Here is a 24,597-nt window from a genome sequence, read left to right on the forward strand (position 1 = left end):
AACCACAAGGTCACTTTCGTCATCTTGCCAGTGATTATCACAAGCTTGATCAGGATAATTTATTTTATTACGTCGTTTCCATCGTTTTGGTCTCAAACCACCATCACAGTCTTCGCTCTTGCATGCTTTTGGTGCTTCAGTACAGTACTCAATCATGTCAGCCTCAGATGTGTCACCACAATCTTCAATCATGCCAGCTTCTGATGTGTCACCACAGTCTTCAATCATGCCAGCACCACAAACTTGATCAGGATAATTTATTTTATTACGTCGTTTCCATCGTTTTGGTCTCAGACTGCCATCACAGTCTTCAATCTTGCCTGCTTTAGGTGTTTCAGTACAGTACTCAATCATGTCAGCCTCAGATGTGTCACCACAATCTTCAATCATGCCAGCCTCAGATGATTCATCAAAGTCTTCGACCTTGTAAGCTTCAGGTGGTTCTCCATCTTTCACATTTTCATGGAGACGACTAGATATTGGAGTAAATATATTTTCATTTCTAATGTGGTTACAACCTCCTTCGTTTGTTTTAAATTTTAAATTATTATCTTGATCTAGATCAGTAATTTTAGCATTAGCTTTTTCGCCTTTGTTCCTCAACCGCGATGTTGTAGCCCAGTCTTCGTTATCTTTATTCATCTTAATTGTACAGGTCTTGTAATGTCTATCCAAGTAATATCTTCTACCAAAGGATTTCTGACACTGACTGCAATGAAATGGTTTTTGACAAGGACCCAAATTATACTCACTTCTCTCATGTCGTTTAGCATTCTTTCTCAAGGTAAACACCTTGCTACAGTATCTACAGTGATGTCGTTTTGATACAGCAACAAATCCCGTTTCAGGATTCATATTAGTTATTGAGACTAATTCCAGATGCAAACTAAGAGTTTTAAATTAGATATATTACTTAAATAGAATTTTTTAATTATTTCATCAGCGAGAATTAATTTATCTCATTCAAAGGTACTTGTTGCAAGTAGTTCTGCTTTTCAACAACAGATGTCGCCACATGTTACTTGCAGGTAAATAATATTTAGTTATTTTATGCGGGATGCGGGATGCTCACTAACGATCGCAAAAGAAGGATGGCTTCGCTAGACTCCAAGGAGAAGGAAGTTCGTCCATCCTTTTAGTGCTTCTTAGATTTCTCAGAGATTATTTGACTGAGTAATGATATTTTTTTTTTTAAATTTCCACCTGATAAAAATATTACAAGTGCTGGTTTATTGGCAGAATTTCAATAATGAAATGCAACCTTGAATAAAAAATGACATGACTCATTAAGTAAAAAATTCTTCATGCAGAGATCAATTCCTCATCAGTAACCAGAAGCACTCAAAGAAAACCATCAGATGTCTAGTCAGGAATAATCAGAAGCACCCAGAGAAAACCATCAAAATATTGTCAAGAATAATCAGGAGCACACGGAGAAAACTACCATAATATTGTCAAGAATAAACGGGAGCACACGGAGAAATCCACCATAATATTGACAAGAATAATCAGGAGCACACGGAGAAAACCACCGCAAGTTTTCTTTGATATCATAAAATTTCAGAGAAAAAATTAATAAAAAATAAAAATAAATTAATAAAAAATTTAAAAAAAATAAAATAAAAAAATACATAAATATATTCTGCTAGCTTGTGACCTTCTCATTGTTGAACAAAGATAGAGTTCTAGTACAAGCCAGAATTTTATGTATTTTTTTATTTTATTTTTTTTTAATTTTTTATTAATTTATTTTTATTTTTTATTATTTTTTTCCCTGAAATTTTATGATATCAAAGAAAACTTGCGGTGGTTTTCTCCGTGTGCTCCTGATTATTCTTGTCAATATTATGGTGGATTTCTCCGTGTGCTCCCGTTTATTCTTGACAATATTATGGTAGTTTTCTCCGTGTGCTCCTGTTTATTCTTGACAATATTTTGATGGTTTTCTCTAGGTGCTTCTGATTATTCCTGACTAGACATCTGATGGTTTTCTCCGAGTGCTTCTGGTTACTGATGAGGAATTGATCTCTGCATGAAGAATTTTTTACTTAATGAGTCATGTCATTTTTTATTCAAGGTTGCATTTCATTATTGAAATTCTGCCAATAAACCAGCACTTGTAATATTTTTATCAGGTGGAAATTTAAAAAAAAAAAATATCATTACTCAGTCAAATAATCTCTGAGAAATCTAAGAAGCACTAAAAGGATGGACGAACTTCCTTCTCCTTGGAGTCTAGCGAAGCCATCCTTCTTTTGCGATCGTTAGTGAGCATCCCGCATCCCGCATAAAATAACTAAATATTATTTACCTGCAAGTAACATGTGGCGACATCTGTTGTTGAAAAGCAGAACTACTTGCAACAAGTACCTTTGAATGAGATAAATTAATTCTCGCTGATGAAATAATTAAAAAATTCTATTTAAGTAATATATCTAATTTAAAACTCTTAGTTTGCATCTGGAATTAGTCTCAATAACTAATATGAATCCTGAAACGGGATTTGTTGCTGTATCAAAACGACATCACTGTAGATACTGTAGCAAGGTGTTTACCTTGAGAAAGAATGCTAAACGACATGAGAGAAGTGAGTGTAATTTGGGTCCTTGTCAAAAACCATTTCATTGCAGTCAGTGTCAGAAATCCTTTGGTAGAAGATATTACTTGGATAGACATTACAAGACCTGTACAATTAAGATGAATAAAGATAACGAAGACTGGGCTACAACATCGCGGTTGAGGAACAAAGGCGAAAAAGCTAATGCTAAAATTACTGATCTAGATCAAGATAATAATTTAAAATTTAAAACAAACGAAGGAGGTTGTAACCACATTAGAAATGAAAATATATTTACTCCAATATCTAGTCGTCTCCATGAAAATGTGAAAGATGGAGAACCACCTGAAGCTTACAAGGTCGAAGACTTTGATGAATCATCTGAGGCTGGCATGATTGAAGATTGTGGTGACACATCTGAGGCTGACATGATTGAGTACTGTACTGAAACACCTAAAGCAGGCAAGATTGAAGACTGTGATGGCAGTCTGAGACCAAAACGATGGAAACGACGTAATAAAATAAATTATCCTGATCAAGTTTGTGGTGCTGACATGATTGAAGACTGTGGTGACACATCAGAAGCTGGCATGATTGAAGATTGTGGTGACACATCTGAGGCTGACATGATTGAGTACTGTACTGAAGCACCAAAAGCATGGAAGAGCGAAGACTGTAATGGTGGTTTGAGACCAAAACGATGGAAACGACGTAATAAAATAAATTATCCTGATCAAGCTTGTGATAATCACTGGCAAGATGACGAAAGTGACCTTGTGGTTGGTGTTAAAACGATAGACACCAGAGATAATATTTATTATAAACATGCAAGGATGATGAAGGCAGCAGAAGAGATTGATTATACCTCATGGGAAGATCCTAACATATTGGTTAACAGGCTACGACTACTACATGGATCGCTTTGTGCAGGAAACTATTCAAACATTAAAGAAATATCCTTCATACTCAAAGAACTGAGGGAAGCTGGCTACATACAATAATGGATTAAATTAAATGTATGTGTATAAACTTGAAGATAAATTAATATATTTTCTTTCCAGATGGAAGCTATCATTTATCGAAATCTGATTTCTAAATAAAACTTATAACTTAAAGGTGTAAAAAACGTTACCACTGCCAGTCAAAATGTATACTGATAAAGACATGTTAGTAATCATGCCAAGTTCGATAAAAGTAATAGGAATCAGTTGGAACCAATTGAAGATGGAGCTCTTGGAGCAATTGGAGCCTTTTGAAGCATTTGGAGTCTTTTGGAGCTGTTGGAGCCATTTGGAGCCATTTGGAGCTGTGTTATGCATTTGGAGCTGTCAAGCATTTGGAGCCATTTGGAGCTGTGTTAAGCATTTGGAGGCTGTTGGAGCAATTGGAGCCTTTTTTTTGGAGCTGTCAAGCATTTGGAGGCCGTTTGGAACATTTGGAGCCATTTAGAGCTGTGTTAAGCATTTGGAGGCTGTTTGAGCCATTTGGAGCTGTGTTATGCATTGGAGGCTGTTGGAGCATTTGGAGCCTTTTGGAGTCATTTGGAGCATTTGGAGCCTTTTGAAGCATTTGGAGCTGTCAAGAATTTGGAGCATTTGGAGCTGCTGGAAACATTTGGAGCTGTCAAGCATTTGGAGGCTGTTGGAGCTGTTGGAGCCATTTGGAGGCCGTTTGGAGCATTTGGAGCATTTGGAGCCTTTTGAAGCATTTGGAGCTGTCAAGCATTTGAAGCATTTGGAGCTGCTGGAAACATTTGGAGCTGTCAAGCATTTGGAGGCCGTTTGGAGCATTTGGAGCCATTTGGAACTGTGTTAAGCATTTGGAGGTTGTTGGAGCTTTTGGAGCCATTTGGAGGCCGTTTGGAGCATTTGGAGCCATTTGGAGCTAAGAAGTAGTCGTTGTACGTCTATGCAGGGCTAAATGTTTATAAGATTGCTGGCTTTCGCAAGTGATTCTGTAGTAGGATAGAAATTGTGTAATAAATATTATGTTTGTAAAAGACTTTTAGGTGTTTTATTCCTCGAACCTTACACTTTTCTGGTATTTTAATTAAATTTATTTTAGCTTCGTCCAGGATCGTGTCAAGGACCTTAGTCGATCTTATCAATCAGTATATAGATTACAAATTTATTTAATGAGTTTTGAACTTTTTCCCGAATCTCTAGCATTACAATTACGAATTTCCAATATGGTGGTCTTGATGTCTGATAGGATGATGGTAGTAAATGATTTAAAGTTTCTTTAAGAATGTTGAACATGGTTTATTGGAATTATTACTTTTTTTTCATAAAATTAAATGTTTTGCATCGATCGAGGATCGAACCAAGGACTGGAGCGGATCGAATCGATATGTAAGTTAATGAGTGATTTATTAATGAATTTTGGATTTTTTCCCGCTTTTCTAGCTACATTATTACATGATTTCAAGATGGTGGTCAAATTTCAAGATGGCGGGGGCACCTCGGTAATAAATGATTACTGCACTGTAGCGGGTTAGAATAAAATTATCCAGATGGAAATGTACTCTATAATACAAGTACACACACACACAAGATGGCGTACTCCAGCAGGTGGTATCCTCTGGTTACATGTACTGAACATAAAATGTCGGCTCCATGATGGTCGACAAGGACAAAGTCAAATTTCCAGGACAAAGTCAAATTTCAAGGTCAAGGTCAAATTTCAAGGTCAAGGTCAAAGTTCAAGGTCAATGTTCAATGTCAACAGTTGAGGACACAAGTATAGTGACCAGATAATTATACTACATGGTATCGGCACACTCTAGCAGACGAAAACAAGATGGTGGTCTCCAGCGGATGAAGACAAGATGGCGGACATGATGTCATACCAGTTGATGATATATACCTTGGTACTGGTGGTGGTAGATCAGTCTAGGTAGCTTTCATGGAGGAAGGATCGACCGTTTACTCTCGCCGGGAATCGAACCAAGGATGTACATCGATATAATCAAACAGAATTCAAATACGTTAATTTTTTGATGAATTTTGGAATTTTTTTCATTAAAATCGGATAATAAATAAAGATTTTCAAGATGGCGTCCAAATTTCAAGATGGCGTACATGACGTCATACTGCCGGATGATATATATGCTATGAAAAAAGTGGTGGGAGTCAGTATGCCAGCAGTCACTGTGAGGGAAGGATCGGTCGCCATTTTTTTTTGCCCTCACCGGGTTCGAACCGAGGACTCCAAACTCCGTGTCGTAAATATATGTTTTTTATAAGTATTATAAAAATTTTATTATTTAATTTTTTTTATAGTTTTTAAAAAAAATTTCATTAAAATCGGATAATAAATATAAAAGTTAAAGATGGCGACCGTAACGGAAAATGCAACGGTGACGTCATCATCCAATATGGCGGAAAACACATCGCCGGAATTTTCGAGAACACACAATTACGTCATCCAAAATGGCGGATCCATGATGGCGGATCCAAGATGGTGGATCCGAAATGGCCGCCGGGGTCAAGGTCAAGGTCAAAGGTCAAGGTCACAACCATCCAAGATGGCGGTCATAATCCTAGATGACGTCAGAGGCTTATCGGAGGCTGTAGACAAGGATGCTTAAGCCTCTTTTAGGAATTTGGGTTCTTTCTAGGGCAAAACGACTTTTGAAGATTTTTGAAATCCTGATTTTTGAATTGAGGAATTTTTTGAGATTTTTTGGCGGAATTTTTTTCTACAGAAATGGAAATTTTGTCGATTTTTGAGGAATTTTGGGCAATTTTTGCCCAATTTTGGAAAATTTTGAGGGTCAAAGGTCAATGTCCTACTTGTCCCGTTACGCTATGTCCCATTACACTCCTCCAAGATGGCCGCCGTGACGTCACAATCCAATATGGCGGACACCGGCTCCGGCTCCACGCGCCAGCGCCATGTCCCAGCTCCGGCTATCCTATACTACTCGCATTGTTCACGCAATTGACGCACAATACACGCATTGTACACGCAATGTGCACAATGTAGCAATGTACACACGGTACACACATAACACACAGTAAACTGTAAGAAGCCGCAATGTTCACGCAATTGACGCGCAATAGATGCATTGTACACACAATGTACGCAATGTACGCAATGTACGCAATGTACGCAATGTACGCAATGTACACGCAGTACACTCAGTAAACGGTACGAAGCCGCAATGTTCACGCAATTGACGCGCAATACACGCATTGTACACGCAATGTACGCAATGACCACACAACGTTCACGTAGTTCAAGCATTCAATGAAAAGTAAGCACAATCACCGATAAGGAAGCACAATCGGTAGCACAATCATCGAAAATGAAGCACATTTGGAAGCACAATTTAAAAAAGGAACCACAATCGGAAGCATATTCAACAAAAAGGAAGCAGATCTTACGAAAAAGACATACATTTTCACGAACATTCAACTCAGTAGGTTGCGCTAGTTAATTTTACGTTAGGATACAATGCCTCCAACAGTCATTTTATCCAACTGTCTTTGACTCCAACAATCAATGACGTCAAAATTATTTGACTCCAAATAGTATTAGGCCTAGCGCTATTTGACTACAAGACTGGGAGGCTACGAAGATACGAGACTACAGGACTACATGTCTACATGAGTACTTGACTACAAAGCTACAAGTCTACAAGGTTCAAATTCCTGCATCTGTCTTCGACGGAATTTTCTCTTTGGCTCCAACTGCTCCAGCAGCATTATGTTATAAAATTACAAGGCTACTTCGTTACATAGTTACAAGTCTGCGAGGCTTCAAGGCACCGTGACTACGGCTGGTATTTATAGTCGCATCTTGAGCAATGTCTTGAGACCGTCTTGACGAAGACTGTCATGTTTCTCAAGGCAGCGATTTCAATCTCCATGTTTCATAGTCCGCGAACAAGACGAGCTTCATGAAGACTGCATGCTCAAGCAAGAGCTTGTTTGCCGCACTTACGGCTTGACTAAGCACTTACTTGAGACAGCCGAAAAGACACGAGCATACACGAACTTTGCCGATTGAACTTTTTTCGTTAAATATTCTGGTACTATTCACACCAAGCACTGAAACCCCAGAATTTGAGGCTATTTATAGTAACAATATTTAGTGAGTATATATCACCACTACATTCGAAGTGCGTTTTACGTTGATGTGAGGAATTCGTTTATTGTTTTAATACTCTTGAATCACACATGGAAAAATTTATGTTTTGCGACCACAAATATGCACACCTTCTAGTACATCTCAACTTGTGTCACTTGAGATGAATGAAATTAAGAACTTTATAGACTTTTGTCTTTCCTGTGCAAGTTTAACATTAAGAAATTATGTATGCAACGATTTAATAACACCCTTTTAAAAAATAATAAAATTAAGTTAGCATCTTCAGAACTGTTAATACTGAATTGCTACTTGTCTTTACGGAATTATCAAAAAATATTTTCAGGTAGTGAAAAACGTTTTTATTGAGAAAATGTCACACTGCTTCAGCTTCAGGATAAGGTACAGTAAATGTTAGTTTAATAAAAATATCATATTTAACTACACAGTAAAAGAAAATCTTTAATTTAAGTAAGAAAAATGTATGTTTAGAATTATAACAATAAGTTTGAACGAATCTGATAAGGGTACATAGTAAGGAACTTAAAGTTTTGTAAAACCCTTAATAAAGTGTTTGTTCATCAATAATATAAGACATTAATTTCCTCATATAATAGGATAATTTTTCTTGTTCAAGTTACTTGTGATTCTATAATTTAATTGTATTATAAGTAAAATATATAGACTACAGTATGTCTCAAAGCCTACTGCGTATGAAATAACCAAATCAATAAACTGAGCTATGTATTTAAATATATTCTAACAATTAGATTTTAAAAAATTAATCTAATAAAATTTTTCTTAAAGCTATATTTGCATTTTTCATTAACTGTAACTATAAAAAAAATTATTGACAGCGCCAGGATTTGAACCACATTCGTTTTATTTCCTCCATTCAAAGATTTGAATTCCAACTCCCTAACCATTACACTACAAGGCCTTTAACGAATGTTTGTGGAAAATTATTTTATATCCACAGTATAATACCACTTTTTCATAAATTATTTTTAATGTATTCTGGGTGTCACGAATGTAGAATTAAATTTTCACATTGTGATATGTACCATCAACCATCATTAAACGCATCGTTTTTCACATCCATTGTACTCGTTCTGTGATCGATATGTAAATAAACGTGTCTGTTTAGCACTTGAAAATGTAACCACTGGTCACAAACAAACACTAAACTCATTTAAAATACATATAAAATTGTTTCAGCACTTCATACAGGATTTATTTAAGTTTAAAAATACGAGGTTCACGAGAATCCGCCATTTTCTACAATGCGATCAGAACAAGCAATTGTTTGAGACATGCCTGCAGTGTTCTTGGCAAAGACGATCTTATTCGTGTTCATAAGCACGGTCTCAGCGACTATGAAACATGCTTCTACGATGGTGTTCTCAAGCAACGACTATGAGACAGGAGAATGCCCTCTCATAAATAAGAAATATGGGACTACCATAAGATGGTCTTCATCAAGATTGTCTTGTTTGCGATCACTTGAGATCATCTCAAGCAACCTCTATGGCACACAAATGTTAAATAAGAATGCATATAAGAATTTCTTGACGAAGGAATTGCTCAAGACGTGAATATAAATACCACCCTACGTGATTATGAGCCATGAGGGTACGAGACTACACGATTACGAGTCTACAAGATTACGAGACTGCGAGTCTACAAGGCTCCAAGGCACCATGACTACGTGATTATGAGCCATGAGGGTACGAGACTACACGATTACGAGTCTACAAGATTACGAGACTGCGAGTCTACAAAGTTACGCGACAACGAGCCATGAGGTTAAGAACCTACGTGATTACGCGTCTATAAGGTTACGAGACTGCGAGGCTACAGGACTAGGAAGCTTCCAGAACACAAGGTTACGTGATTGCGTGGCTACAGGACTACGAGGACAGAAGGTTACGTGGCTACGAGACTACTTGGCTCTAACTGACTACAATAGCACCATTCAGTGGTGAGAGTTAATTTATCTCATGCAAAATAACGTGTTGTAAGTAGTATATATTCATGTCAACAGATGACACCACATGCTGCTTACAGGTAAATATTATTTAGTTATATTATGTGGGATGCAGGATGCTCACTAACGATCGCAAAAGAAGGATGGTTTCGCTAAGCACTAAGGAGAAGGAAGTTCGTCCTTCCTGTTATTTTGTTGCAATTCTACCTGTTAAAAATATTACAAGTGATGATTTAGTAGCAGAAATTCAATTAATCAAATTTAACTCTGAATAAAATGACATGACTCACAACCAGAAGAACTTGGAGAAACCACAAGAATAATCGGGAGCACACGGAGAAAACCGTCACACATTTTCTTTGATATCAGATAATTCACAGAAAAAATTCCAAAATAAAAAATATATATAATAAATAAAACAAAAAAAAATAAAAAATTACAAAAACTGCTTTTGTCAGGTTGTGAACTTCTCATTTGTTTAACAAGGATAGAGTCTAGCACAAGCCAATAAAATCTAAACCATCCGATGGCAGGGTTTGTCGAGCAAACATCCTCGTGATGCATATTCTCCCAGGCCAACCACTTCTGCTTTTTAGTGTCTCTTACAATGGTAGCTCCTGCTACTCAAATGGACACAGGACACCATGTTATCATTATCCTTTTTGACTGGGGTCACCTGTCCCACAAAATTACATAACATTTATTTACTTTAAACAATTCCTTTCTTACTAAGGGCTGAACTTACTTCTCAACATCTTTAAACTTCTCAATGCATTACACTGCCAAACTCCACCGGGTGTGTTCGACTTAGTACATCTCATTTCATCTTATACCTTTAGGGACCCTCCCCTTGACACAAAATAACTCTCCTTTTCTTCTAAACATATCTCTGTTCCTTCGGTTTTCACCTTAATTTCCTTTTACGCCTTCAACAAATTGTTTTTGAACAGACAGTTGGAATCAAATTAACACGAACATAAAAAAACACTCAATGATACACCTCTAGTCTTAAACTGAATAATTTATGTACTTGTACTAAGCCCTCCTCTTCTTCTGAAACAAAACTAAAATTTACATTAATAAACAATAACCTATTTTCCTAAGATTATGTTACCAACTACAAATCGCTCTCAGGGTTTATTGCCAACCAAGGTCACAAACATTGCTTGACGATTGTCCATGGCTTTGTGTGAAACCTGTGATGTCACCTGAATCAGCTAGGCCTGCCAACAGTCTCTCATCGGGAAACCAACCCTTCGGTTCTTCCATCTGCTGTTAGATAGCAACACGTCCTAGTCTCGTGTCCACTTGCAGCGCTTTCACGGACCCAATACATCTGAAACAACTCTCAAAATATCTTTTAAAAACACTACTGCTCTGTTCCTTTGTATCTGTTATCTCTTTTAAGTGAACTATCTTTAGTTCTTAATTTCTAATAAACTTTTATCGTTTCCCTCGATGCTATACCTTGGAACTCAAAATTGACTTTAACTCATAAACTTAACGTCTCATACCAGCACGAAAACAAAACAAAATTCACTTTCAAAACTCAAATTATAAAATTAAATTATTTAAATTAAAACTATCTTAACCTACAGCCTTAAAAATACCTTAAACTGATTACAATTACTTAAAATAAGTTTATTAAATACGTCAATTAAAACTTAACCAATCGTTACAGGTATGGACTAAAAAATAAATCTTAAGGTACGAACTTAAGGTTAAACTTATAACTACGTGATTTACTTCCATCTATATCCCGTTACTATAACTTCAACATGAACATATCCTCCCATAATCTCTTGAAAATAAATGACTCTTCTAGCCTTAACAAATACCTTTATCTCTCGCCATAAATCCCTGGTAAATCTTCAGTAAATCTCAAGGTGTAAAATACCTTAACACGTAAACTATTGATCCTTACAACCACATTAACATGTAAAACTATTGTAAACAATCTCATGTAACCTTAGAAAAAAAAATCTCTGATAATTCTTCCGCGTAAACACATACCCACCACGTAAACAGACAAAAAGTAGCATTCTATTGTTGAACTTCCACCAGAAACTGGAAAATACCGGGGCCTCCACCAATCGTAAAACGAATTACAAAAAAAATTAAATAAAAAGGGGTTGATGATTTATTTAACCTTTAATCAAGAAAAGAGAGGATGTTACCATTAAATTTTCCGAGTTACTGTCAAGAAGAAAAACTGCAGAAATTATCATCACTTCTCAAAACAAGGAGAAAGAGAGGGGAAACATAACTCAAATAATTAATCACTTGGTGAGCTAAGCTTTTAGCGAGGTGTACCTAGCGTGACAAATTTCCGTCCTGTTTTACAGGACGTTTCTGAAGGACGTTTAACCACTTAAATGCAGGGCTTAAATATATTAAAATCAAATTAAAACTTGCTTAAAACCAAAGTACATTTATTTTCAAAAGTTTACTCCTTATAATCAGTCGCTTTAAACGAATAGTATTTACAGATAACTGTTAAACCTCCCAATCTAATTCACAAAAATTATCCTTCAGCATATATATATCTATATATAAAAGTCAATTTAGTGCGTTAGTCTCGCTAAAACTAAAAAACGGCTCGACCGATTAGAATGATTTTTGTTTTGTTTTGTTCGCCTCATTACAGATATAGTTTAGGTGGGAAAAAAAAACATTAGGAAAAACCCAAAGGAACAGCCAAAAAATAAAAAAAAATCGAATTTCATAATTTTTTTATGGAAATTGCCACTTCGAACTACTTTTGAATGTTTCTGTTTGTCCTCTATGCATTACTAAACCACTGATCCGATCACGATGATATTTTGCACACCTGACCTTCGAAACACGAGAAAGGTCACTGTCTAGGTGAGATTACGATAGCACCAACCCTTAAAGCAGAATTAAAGATGACGCTCGAGTCATATGGATAGTTGCCTGTTAAGTATTTTATAGTATGTTCTCCTTGCTATAGTTTGAATAATAATGATGGGAGGGAGAGTGGGACAGAGAATTATAGATGGTGGGAGAGAGTGAAAAAAGGGGTAGAGGGTGGGAGAGCGGGGGATATAGAGAGAGATAGAGTTAGGTATAGAGAGAGCTCTACAGATAGAGAGATATAGAGAGTTACAGAGGTATAGAAATAGAGTGGGATAGAGACACACTCACACACACTCTGTTTATATATACCTAATTTTAAAAATTTGGAAAAAAAAATAGAGGCATTGCAATGCATGCCGGGCATTAGTTAGTCTCGCTATATAAAAATCAATGCAGTGCGTTAGTCTCTCAAAAACTCGAAAATGGCTCTACCAGTTAAAATAATTAATTTTTTTGTTCACCTCAACACTGGGGTGGTTAAGGAAAAAAGAACATTAGGAACATTCCAAAGAAACAGCCGAAATAATGAAAAAATCGAAATTGGTAATTTTGTATGGTAATTGCCACTTCCGATTACATTCAATAGATGGCGTACGTGGCGGACCTTCCGTTTGACAGCTGGGCCATGCATAACTGTTTTTCCTCTATGTGTTTTTCATTCCTTGCGGTTGTGCGAAATCTTTTACATTTAAAATCGTATTTTCGTAAAAAAAAGAAAAAAAAAAAGGGAAGTGGATTTTGAGAATAGATTTTGTTAAAGCGAATTTAATTAATTCCATTTTGCAAACATTCATTTTGATCAGCCATTCTATTAAGGCAATTTGACTTTGCAGGCTTAGACATAACCACAAATTAATTCAAACGTGTTTAGCAAATTCCAGGAATAAATTTGAGGTTAATAAAAAGTTGTAAAGTTCTCAAGGTAAGTTCAAAGTTCGACAGATTATGAAAACAATTCCGTGTTGTTTTACACTTTTCATTACAATGCCAAGGAGAGGACGAGCTGACATAGGTCGTCGAAGTCATTTAAATGCGCAGCGAGCTACTTCACGTGAGAACCGCACTGATCACCACCGAAGTTTGCGGAATTAACATGGAGTTTCCGTGTTTCGCGCATGGACAACTGTATGTCGCCTGTTCGCCCGTCGGTAGCCCATGATATTTGTTTATTTATGTGCCGAAAAACCAAACAAAAAATATAGTTTACCAGTAAGCTTTGCACTGATTGTTAACTGCATTTATCTTTCATGTAAATAAAATACATTGAATTCATTTAAATTACAAACGAGTTTCACATAATAACCAAACAAAACCATAACCGTACACGATAGGGCTAAAATTCTCGAACTCAATTATTTAGAGTTGGAATGTTGATAAGGATTGATAATCGCTTATGAAGAGTTACAACCAAATTAATTTTCGGGTGGTACGAAGTTCACCGGGTCATATAGTGTAATTATAAATACGAAACGACAACCAAATAGAGATAGCTTTAACAAACTCTACCCTTATCATTCTGATTGTTTATTTAAGATAACCTTAACCCATAATTATTATTACACGTAAGATAAGACAAATTGTACTCATATTTTTTCTTGAAGACGAACTTTTCCTTATCCAAAACCTAACTCTTACATTCGTGCCTCTCCTGCCCTCGGAAAATTAATGGAGTTTGGATCACTAACCCTTGTAACATTGACGACTCACGGACCATTCATATAACCAACTCGTTTACTCCGAGGGGCATAGTGTCTTCCCTGAGTGAGCCCTGATTAACAATTCCCGGCCGCTTAGAAACCTCTGTGTCTCGTTTTAGAATGTTTCAGTCTCATCCCACCGAAATGTCGTAACCTGGGCTCGGGCCAGCTGAGTTGGTGCTCCTGTCGCAAGCCAGCGCCAGCGTAACCTGCGCTGCTTACGCCGCGACACAACCCGGAAACTACAGCACGAGCTGCGCCAGGCGGGCGCACCCATTTTGAGTTCAAACTAAGGCACACTAAAATTTTAATGAGATGGTATTGAAAACTTCTGAACCGCGACGATATATACCTTTTTAAATTCTAAGTTTGGTAAATGTCTCGATATCGTGTGTTCAAAGGCGTATGTTTACTAAACCGGAGGTTCGAACTGTCATGGCTCCAAACTACGACTAGTATGGACTTACAAATACATTTCATTTTAAGGTTGACTCGGTAGCCCAGGGGTTATAGGCACCATGTTGGAAACTTTAGGGTCATGGGTTAGAATCAGCCCCCTCAGAAATATTGAAGTAGATTTGGGGAAAACAGTAACCATTGTAGCCGTTACCATGGTGCGACTTCCGAAAAAAAATTACATAGGTAGTTTTTCATTGCATGGTCGATATAGATCCAAAAACTATCTTCAATTCAAAAGTTTATACAAATTTATATATCACAGTTTTATTCACACGATAACTGACGTAATTTTGCACAAATTACTTCCAAACTTATACATAAAATATATTAACGGAAAATCTCGGTCGAGTTCGTTAATGGGCAATATCCTACCAAAGGGATTAAAATGGGGTAAGTTTTTAGAAAATCAGAAACATCGCTAGAACTCCTGTAATATGAAGTATATCACATCTATTTGAACGTATTATAACTAGTAGGATTTATACTAACAAACATTTTTTTAAATACTTTTTTGATATTACCAACCATAACTACAAGGGGTTGAAAAAACAAGGGTTGGAAAACAAAAAAGAAGTAACTCCCTTTGTAGGCACACTATCGAATCTTATGAATCATTTTTATAAATCTAATAATTTTTATCTAAAACTTGGCTGAAACAATTTTTGATAAGACGAACCCTTGTTGTAAGGTGTTGAAAAACATACGGGTAGAATTAAAAGAAATCATAATTTTCTTACCGTGTACACTATTAAATTCATTATAATTTAATTTAAAATTCATAATTTATGCCTACAATTTTTGTCTGAAATAAATTTTTATAAGACCAACCGTTACTGCAAGGGGTGGAATAAACAGGGGTTGGAGGACATCAAATTTATATCTCCCTTCATATGCACACATCCTTTCAAATTGTTTGTAAATATTATAATTTTTAACCAAAAATGTTTTGATAAGATAAGTATTTGCTGCAGGTGGATGAAAAAAGTGTAGAATTTAAAATTGCATTACTTCCGTACCACGTACACTATTAAATTCATTTTATATTTATTATTAAACCATAAATTATTTTCTTCAACTATCATCTGAAGTAATATTTTATACTTCTTACCATCCCAGCAAGGCGTGGAATAAACAGGGGTTGAATGATAAATAAATATGTAACTTCCTTAAGGCACACTATCAAATCCTTTCATATTGTTTGTAAACCCTAAAAATATTATATAAAAATTTTGTCTGAAATTGCAAATGGTGGATAAAAAGGGGTTAAAATAAAAATAAATATTAATATCTCCCTTAGTATGCTTACTATCAAGTCCATTCAAATTTTAATTTTTAACAAAATTTTTGTACGAAACAATTTTTGATAATACAAACCATTATTGCGAGGGGTTGAAGAAACCTGGTGAATAAGAAATTAAGTTCATCTTCCCTACCATGTTCACCATCGAATCAGTTCTTATTTTTGTTTAACTTTTTTAATATTGTTTAAAATTTTTGTTAAACTAATTTTTTAAGTAACCAGCTATTACTGCAAGGGGTAGAAATAACAAGGGTTGAAAGGAAAAAAATTTCACTTTTAAATAGATGTACTATAAAATCCGGTAGGCCTATAATTTATTATATAAAGCCTAAACTTCATTTAAAACTTTGACTGAAACAATTTTTGATGAGATCCATTATCACCGTAAAAAGTGGTTTGAATAATAAACAAAATTTAAAACTTCATTTTATCAAATTCGTTCGAATTTATTTCAAACCATCTTAATAACATCGTAAACCTTGGTTCAAAGCCAATTTTTATACGTCCACGTATTAGTACAAAGGATGTTTGAAGGTCAAAATTAATTGCATAACTCCTTAGTAGGCATAAAATAAAATTCGTTAAAACATTCAATGCTGGATGCGGTGAGTTAAAAACATTCATAATATTTTCACTGTATGAAAAATGAGATAATGTTTAATCGATCATTGTGTAATATTGGAGAACTCAAAGATGTTATGTACATTACGTTCTTAAAAGGTTACAGAAGTTTATAAAAGCTTTCAAAATATTTCCAGAAGAAATGGGTACTTCGAAATCTACCTCTACCTATAAGTTGTGCCGAAAGGGATTTTTTTTAACTTGTTTCGATTTTTTAAGTAACCACTATAAGAACTACAATAAACGATTTTTACAATATTATGTAGCAACCAGTAACCAAAAAAATGTTAAAATATGGCGGTCAGCGATGGAAGTGCATCTCGCAGGCGACACTAGCACAACTAGCGAACCATTGTGCATGACTGCGGATTGAAAAGAAGAATGTTACCGAAAATGGTCGACGAGTTCCCGATCAAAGGCATAGAACGACGGACACGCACGCCAACGAGCCAGCAAGCCGTAGTCCCATAAAAAATACATTAGGCTTGAGGGAACATTTACATACTATATGCATTGATTCAAATTGCCTAAAAGTTAAAAAAAAAAAAAGACAATACTACTCTACTGCAAACAGTCTATAGCTCTACTGATTCTGTATTATTTCAATATAATTAAATACAGTATGAGAGCTACAACCAAATGTCTGGTTTGTTCTCCATCCTTCCTATCTTCGTCCATATATGACATATTTCAACATTTTCTTGAAATCTGAGTTCACCATGTTCCACAAAATTTGATGACTAGCTACCAAATCGATCAATTGTTTATCCCATGACGGCTGAGAACGAAACACGTGCAAATTCCAGGTTGTTCGCAGAAAGATAGTTCAAACACAACAATCTTTCTCCGCACAGACACAACTATACTAAACTCTATCACGGTGACGTGTGACGCTGGCGGGTCATGGCACGCGCTGTGTGGGGAAAACACTCCGGTGTTCATCCACTTGCCCTGGTGCGCTGGCCGTTTCCCGACCTCCGCGACGGGCTAAACCCCTCGCTGGGAACTCGGTGGGTCTGCCGGCGCCGTAAGCCGTCGAGCGCCGGCTGGTTTACGAGATGCGCGCTCAGCTCGTCGCGGGCAGCCCGTGAAAGGGAACGGTAGATGCTTCAGCTGCCGCATCCAGCTCGTGGCTCGCTTCGGTGTTTATTAATTAATAATTACAAACATGGAGCCCCCCCGACTCGACTGTTTCTAAATTAATAATGGGGCGGATGTGCGTTATTTTTTCATCTCCCCTTCATCCTGGACTCTTTTTGTCCCTCTGTTCCGCGGCTGGCACGTGGGCTTACGCGGGTTGGTGAGAGGCGTCTGCAAACCCACCCCCTCCTTTTTCCCACCCCAGCAGCCTCGCAGCCGGGACCTCGTGCGGGGGGATGATACTGATAGAAACTGTGTGTCAGCCTCGGCGGATCACTTGGTCGAAGCGACGGACTGCTTCAGTGCGGGAGATCGAAGGCCTTAGCGGACACTGCATGGCTATCGTGAATGGAAATCCGCTTCATAAACCTACCAACAGTGAAATAATGCAGTGAAAATCTATTTTTATTCTATTGAAAACGAAAAGGGTTTAGGCAATCTTCCCAAACAAAAGTCACTTTTATATAAAATACTCATTAGTCAGTGTACCACGACAGATTATAAATTTCCATATTTGAGAGTGTGCTGTAGTGTAACCTCATTCGTGCAAGTGCTTCAGCACATCACATTTGCCCCACAGTGTACCATACTGTAGCAGTGTTGTGTTTTTATAGTTTTCATTCCAGCTATTTTTTTTTTCCTAAAAGGCAAAACGTTGGTTACTAAATCTCCCCAGTTGAGTATTGGAACAGTACCTAAACTTCACCAAGTAAAGCTTTCTATACTTGGTTACTGATTAAAATGTTACCTAGTCGTTGGAAATTAGAATGGCAACAAGAGCTTAAGGAAACACAGAGCAATGTATAACACATATTTAGTACGGCATGTACAGAGATTTATTCACACATTATACAAACACATATAATCCTCATACATTAATATAAATGTTCTTATTATGTTGGCTGTTACACATTACTGCTACAATTCATGTTCCAGCGATTACCAACAAAACACCTGAAATAACGTTAATTACGTACCATTCACTACTTTTTAAACATTTTCTCATAACCACACGAATTATTCCTCAATAAATAATTCTAACTGGACCCTTTTCTTTTAGTTATAATTACAAATTCTTTTTAATACAAAATACTTAAACCTTCACTTACAGATCAAAATTAGACTGTTTTAACAGTACCAGAAACTTAGGAACGAGATATTTCTAACACAATTTAAATTTCAACACTTCTCCCCAAGTAAAATTGGCTAAAATCTTCAGTGTCGTTTAAGTGATAGCGGTGAGTGTTTTTTTTTTTTTTTTTATTTCCGTTGATCCTTGACCTGATCACCCCAGTCGGACCGGAAACATCGACGGAGCGAATTTCTTTATTCTACCTCTGCCGCCGTGCTGATTCCCTGATACTTGCACATTTTCGCCGGCTCTTAATTCACACTATTTGGTAATAAAACGAACTCTATACTAGTGCAGAGAATTGGAGACAAATCACCTAACATGCTGTTGCTTGAAATTATTTTAAAACAGTTTTTCATTAAAAATTTACCTCCTTGTTTATGTTCATAGGTAGTCTTAAACGCCACGACTGATAGTCCCGCTAATGCCACTGCACTACGCCCTTAACGTTTTAATCAAGTAGTAGCACCTTTTATTTTCACCGTATTAATAGAACGAGAAAAAATATATATATATTTTTTAAAGTATTGCTGAGCAGAACTCTGTTATGCTCCTAGTCGCAAACCACTTCATGACCCTCGGCGGAATTTTCTATGTTCCCCTTGGTCATTTTACTGCAAAGTCCGACACATACTTTTTACTTCCGAAGTCCCGTGCCAACTTGCAAATTGTTACTGGGCTACCAGTGAATTATTACCAAGTCCGTAACTGACTTGTATAATTTGCGGCCTCTCTTACCGCCTTTTTCGGCATCCGTGCGCAGCTTGAAGACCTCAGCGGGCAGCCTTTCGGCGTCGATGATCGAAGGTGCGGGTCGTGGTCACCGCATTATTCACGCAGCCGGTTGAGAGAAGACTCTGTGGAACTCGTGCTAGCAGCCTGCTTATATACTCGCTGCGCTCCATACTAAAACAGCGAGGAATATTCTGGACATCCTGAATCGGAAACGCGGCTCGGAAACTTCCGACCACGTCCACGTGCTCCGATCAAAGGCGATTCGGCACGAGTGGACCCGAGGATCTGCTATCCAACGTGCTTCAATTGAAATTCGCGCGCCGAGTCCGTGCAGTGTATGGCGGGTGGTATCCCACTAGCCCGCAGGGGCGAGTTTCCTCGTTACGCAGTACCAACCTGCGTAACAAAAATATGGCTGTTAGAAGTATGTGATTAATATATTTCTTTGTGCGTACTATGAGTTCATTTAATGTATGATTTAGAACGATTCCTTAGGCGTATTAGAAACAGTAGAACGGCGCGCGCGGCTGGTAGATTTTCCCGGCGCCTTTTTGCACCGAAACCTGTTCGTAGCTCAGTGAGCGATTCCTCAATGACGCGATGAAGCGTAGCCCTGGGCCAGTGAATGTTTTCGGCGCCCGGGCGATGATGGACGTTCTCAAACTTTCAACAACACGCGGACCAGGCCGCGCCCGGGGTATACATAGAGAGCCCCGAGGCGCGACTGTTGATACTCTGCTTCGAACTGGAGTCCAGGAGCCGCGTCATGTCGCCGCCTGCTGGGGGAGGGGTCTCCGGTGTAGAAGCCTTGACTCCAGTGCGGGTCGCTGGTTCGAGTCCCGCACCGAGCGAGTGCACCGAGCGGGCAAGTGCTCGCTAGTGGATGCGTACCCACGAAAAGGACCCCAAAGAAGGCCTGGCAGTTGTGCCAGCGAGTAGCGGCTGGGGCTAGTTGGACTAGTCCGCCCGATCACAGCACGACCGGGTCAGGCGGCGCACTCGCCACCACCAGGGTGACGAGTCAGCGAGTAAATCCCTTGCGCCGAGCGAGTCCGCCAGCGGGAACGAGTGGGCCGCGACGAGGACTGCGACGAATTGGCGCCCAGCACCAGAGGACGCCCCCGGAGGTTCGGGAACCACCTGGACTCGGAGTATAGCCTACCAGCCCCGTGGCGTCGACGTCGTCGGAGCACAGGCCCAGAGCGAGCAGCGAGGACTGTCCTCTTTACTGCTCCGAGCTTCCCCGTGCGGCGGTGCAATACATTCACGAGCCAAGATAAGCTTAAATTAAGAGACTTTCATTAATGACAGAAGTAATTTCTCCTTGTGATTGTGTTACTCGTCAAGCGAGTAACTTCCATAGCAATCAGCCGAGCCAACGAGTTGTTCATGTTTTGACTGTATTCTCGCTTAGGGATCAATTCCTTGTAAATGTTAACCATCACGTATTTTAATCAATGTTATTAATCATAGTATATCATTTGCTGATAGGCTAGCTGTCCAGGGTAAACACAGCTGGAGCAGAACCTACCATGGGAAAATGCATAAAAAATATTTTTATGCCGGTAATTAATACTGTCAAGGGTAATATTTATTGTAAATTAAAATATAATAATAGAAAGTGAGTTTTGTGTTTCTGTGCATCTACCCACCTGTTCTTGAAGCCTTGATTTGCTAAGGTTTTCTAAAAGAACTATGGATGAAAATTATATTGAAGTTTATTTAAAAATTATAATAACAAAATAGATGAGTATTGTCTCCCTATTTTGATAAAAATATTTTTGTTTTCATTATAGTTTTAACTTCAAATAAAATTTTTTTAATAGTTTTTAAAACATGTTAAAATTTACAGTTAATATATATTGGTTTGTGGATTTTCGTTTTTTTTAAACGGCACACACTATTTTAGGAATTACTGCTAATAATATTATGTAAGATCAATTTATAATATATTCTATAAATTTTGCATACACAAAAAAAAATTCATCAGTTCAAAAAATCATCAGTCATTATAAATTATTATACTTTTTGTATTCATATAAATGCATATTTTTGACCAGTTTGAAGCTTTAAAATTTTAGATTGAATACATATATGTTATTATTACTTAACCATTATATAAATATAAATTTGAAATTGGATATTACATTTTGTTTATTACTTTTCATTATTTTAAAAGTGTTAAAAATTCTTAGTACAAAATAGAAGTACTTGAAGCAAACATGTAATTCTTTTGAAAATACAATACAATATTTATGAAATACGACTTACATTTAAATTCTTTAAAAAAATTTAAATTATTTTTTTATTATTTGTTCAGTACCATAATTTCCATAAAAAATTTTTAACTAACATTTTTATTTTGGAAAAAAGTTCTCTCATTGTCCATCCATATGTATATCGTCTATGTGCTTTAAATAATTTTATTCTTTGTTTATATTAAGATTAAATTAATATTAATTCGATTTTGCATATACATTTAAACATATTGAAATACATCTATTTTTTTTATTTCTTATGAATATTTATAAATGTAATATCAATATGTCATACCTACTTAGCATTGAATTTCGGCATATCACAATATCTAGGTAATATCAAGCTACTATAGTATATAAGGTTTTAAACAAAAATCTTTATAGAAATATAAGGAAATAGCATATGTTAGAGAATATTTTTAATGCTTTTAAATTTTAAAGATTTTGTGAAATAATTTTTGTTTTGACATGTAGCAACTTTCACTATTAGAGATTCAATCTATGGATCAACATTCTTTATGGCAACATGATTCCATGGTATTCATGGACTTATTGTAACAACATTTTTATTGTATGCTTAATACGACAAATAAATTTACCCTTCTGAAAAACTCATCACGTTGGGCAGCAGCTTGATATTGAAACTTAGTTGATGTCGTATAATTATTTCTTTATATCTCAATGTACTGACGAAGTAATTATTTACTTAATATATCAGTATATTTAACTTCCAATTAAAAATCTATTTTTAATCAGAGTAAATAATTGTAGTATTATTTAAATAATTCACTTTTACGTTGTTTCTTTCTCTAGATTGCTCTCTTTTTCTGATTATTTATTTATTTGTTATACAAGAAACCATGAAATTAAAGTATTAAATAATCTTTATTCTTATTCATTTTATAACTTTTTGGAAAATTTAATATATTTATCTCATTATAGGAAATTCAGTTTACATCTTATTTTTTTAGTGACTACATTTTTATAACAAGATAACATCGTCATATTATTAATAGTGAATAAACACTAGAAATTAATTCGGTAATTACAAATTTAGATAACAGTAGTAATTTGCTGGTCGCCTATATGCATTTTCCAACTGAGTTATCATTGTCTCTTATTTAATTAAAAATATTTGGTATCTAACTCTCATAATTTTTTTTCAGTTTTCATTGTTATAAACTGTTTGATAGAATTCGACTCTTTAAATCTGTTTTAAAAACATTAAATTATATGTTAAAATTTATTTATGTTTATTTTCAGAATTGTGACACAGTTCATATTAATTTAATTAATTAAGTATGTTATAGTTAATCTTTTTACGAAAAATAATTTTGTAATGTTATGTTTTGGTTTAATTAGATTAATTTTTTAAAATTTTATTCATATGAATACTTTGAATGTATCGTTTCCAAAATAAAAATAAAATATTTTTTTAGATAAAATTTTAAAATTATAATATTGTTAAAATATTTAGGAGAACATTATTGGTAGTTATTTAAAACAAAAATTTTGGTTTTGGTTATAAAATTAAATTTCGTGCCATTTTAATTTATTATTTATCTTGCCTAGGTGGTAACATACTTGCTTGCTGCCCAGACGCTTTTCTTTAGTTTCTCGCTTAGACATTTATTTAATAATTCAATGTTGTTTTATAGATCAATTATTTTAAAATATTTTTATTTAAATAAAGATACATTTTTATTATTATTATTAATGTTTATATATTTAAATAACTGTAATAATTAAATATTAAAATTTAAAGATAAAATATGGATATAATAATAGTTATAATATTACTTAAAAATTAAAAAAAAACATATTTTCTATTTATAAAGTTTATTCATATATTTTGTTATACAAAAAAGAACCTGAAAGACAATTATCATAATAACATTGGATTTTTTTTTGAATTGGGCACAATAAATTAAATATTATTGTTTACATGAACAACTTAACTGAAGTATATCTGTTGGAAAACATACTTTATTCATTCAAGAAAAATACTTGCTAGTTTGTTCAGTATTTTCAGAGAAATATGAAAGATAAAAATGTAAAAGATATATCTACAATATCGGGGTAAGGTAAAGTAGTTACCCAATTATTCTTTTCAATAGAAACCATTGAAACTGATAGAAACGCAACTACTCACAGGCAAGTCAGGTCAAAACTGTTTTCAACCGAATATTTTGTAACTGTTTAAAATTAATATTTTAATTTTGTTGTTTAAATTTTAATACCATGGTTCAATAAAACTATTATTATTCCAATTGCTATTTTATATTTGAAAGATTTAATTATTAATGTAATTTAAATATCAAGTAAAAAATAATAAAATAAATAAATGTTTATATTTGAATTTTAATATTCGTAAACAGGAAAAATATCAATTTTCTTCATTATAAATAAAAAAGTGGCCTTTAAAGAGAATCGAAACTTTAGCTTCCCGGTAGCAAGTGTTAACAGCTGGGCCGCTGCGTCTGTGGTCAACCTGACATAACTAGTATATATACTGTGCTTAAGCTTTCAAACGGTTTTTCTTTGGGATTGGCTAACCAGTGCTCTTTATGATTTTGTGGGTGAACTCTCTAATGAAATACTGCTACTACTACACCGAATCTCATCCCGAAGTGAATTCCCCAAATCGTGAACCTCTTGTAAGTTTAAAATATCTTACAATTCAGTTCAATGATTTCCAGAAATATAATTTTAGAAATCATCTTAATTCGAGTCTTTATAAATT

This window comes from Bacillus rossius, chromosome 1 (genome assembly GCF_032445375.1).
Source record: "Bacillus rossius redtenbacheri isolate Brsri chromosome 1, Brsri_v3, whole genome shotgun sequence".
Lineage (NCBI taxonomy): Eukaryota > Metazoa > Arthropoda > Insecta > Phasmatodea > Bacillidae > Bacillus > Bacillus rossius.